A 1251-nucleotide genomic window follows, 5' to 3' on the forward strand; every position below is an offset into this window, starting at 1 on the left:
CTCTGTTTCTATCTCCACAGATGCTGAGTATTTCCAGCATTTCTTGTTTTTATTTCAGATTTCCAGCATCTGCAGTATTTTGCTTTTAACTTCATCTCTTACCCAGTCCGAGACCCCACCCCTCTCCCCAGTCTCCGCCCCTCTCCCAGTCTCCGCCCCTCTCCCAGTCTCCGCCCCTCTCCCAGTCTCCGCCCCTCTCCCCAGACCCCGCCCTCTCCGCAGTCTCCGCCCTCTCCCAGTCTCCGCCCCTCTCCCCAGTCTCCGCCCCTCTCCCAGACCCCGCCCTCTCCGCAGTCTCCGCCCTCTCCCCAGTCTCCGCCCCTCTCCGCAGTCTCCGCCCCTCACTCCAGTCTCCGCCCCTCTCCCCAGACCCCGCCCTCTCCCCAGTCTCCGCCCCTCTCCCCAGTCTCCGCCCCTCTCCCCAGTCCCCGCCCCTCTCCCAGACTCCGCCCCTCTCCCCAGTCTCCGCCCCTCTCCCAGTCTCCGCCCTCTCCCCAGACCCCGCCCCTCTCCCCAGTCTCCGCCCCTCTCCCCAGTCTCCGCCCCTCTCCCCAGACTCCGCCCCTCTCCCAGTCTCCGCCCCTCTCCCCAGTCTCCGCCCCTCTCCCAGTCTCCGCCCCTCTCCCAGTCTCCGCCCCTCTCCCCAGTCTCCGCCCCTCTCCCCAGTCTCCGCCCCTCTCCCCAGTCTCCGCCCCTTTCCCCAGTCTCGCTCTCAGTTTGCTGTCGGAGCTGTGAGCTGGTCTGGAGCGGCGGTAGCGGGAGTGAACCCGGCGGCAAGCGGGCAGGTAGGCGGCTTCTTCGGACGGCAACAACCTCCGCCTTCATTGGCAGCTTAAACCGGGCTCCTGCTGGTTTCGCGGATCCGTGAAAACCTGCGTTCAGGGATCCCCGGGCGGGCGCCGAACAGGGCCGCTCTCCGGGCCCCCCACCACACAACTCGGACTCTACCTTGGGCCCTCACCCCCCGCCCTCCCCATTCCCTCCCCATTCCCTCCCCCTCCCTTCCTATCCCTCCCCCCACCCCCTCCCCCTCTACACCCCCCCTCCCCCCTCCCCCCCCCCATCCCACCCCTCCCCCCCATCCCCCCCCCCCCTCCCCCCCATCCCCCCCCCCCCCCATCCCCCCCCCCCTCCCCCCCATCCCCCCCCCCCCAGGTTTATTTTCTGGAAAGATCTGACCGAGCGCGGCCGGAAGCGGCGGTTTGTGTGAATTGGAACGCAGAACTTGAGAAAACAGCGGCTCCAAAATCA

The 1251-nt window shown here is 67.9% G+C and overlaps 1 protein-coding gene across 4 annotated transcripts in view; it reads left to right on the plus strand.

Annotated features, from left to right (window-relative positions):
• Positions 1 to 700: 700 nt before the first annotated feature.
• Positions 701 to 1251, plus strand: part of b3gnt2b (UDP-GlcNAc:betaGal beta-1,3-N-acetylglucosaminyltransferase 2b) — a 33908-nt gene continuing 33357 nt past the window's right edge. For all 4 annotated transcript variants that reach the window (XM_068044220.1, XM_068044223.1, XM_068044221.1 and 1 more), the window contains exon 1: positions 701 to 785. The gene's annotated coding sequence lies outside the window, so the exon portion shown is untranslated. The remainder of the gene's footprint in view (positions 786 to 1251) is intronic.

Source organism: Heterodontus francisci, chromosome 13, assembly GCF_036365525.1.
Source record: "Heterodontus francisci isolate sHetFra1 chromosome 13, sHetFra1.hap1, whole genome shotgun sequence".
Classification (NCBI taxonomy): domain Eukaryota; kingdom Metazoa; phylum Chordata; class Chondrichthyes; order Heterodontiformes; family Heterodontidae; genus Heterodontus; species Heterodontus francisci.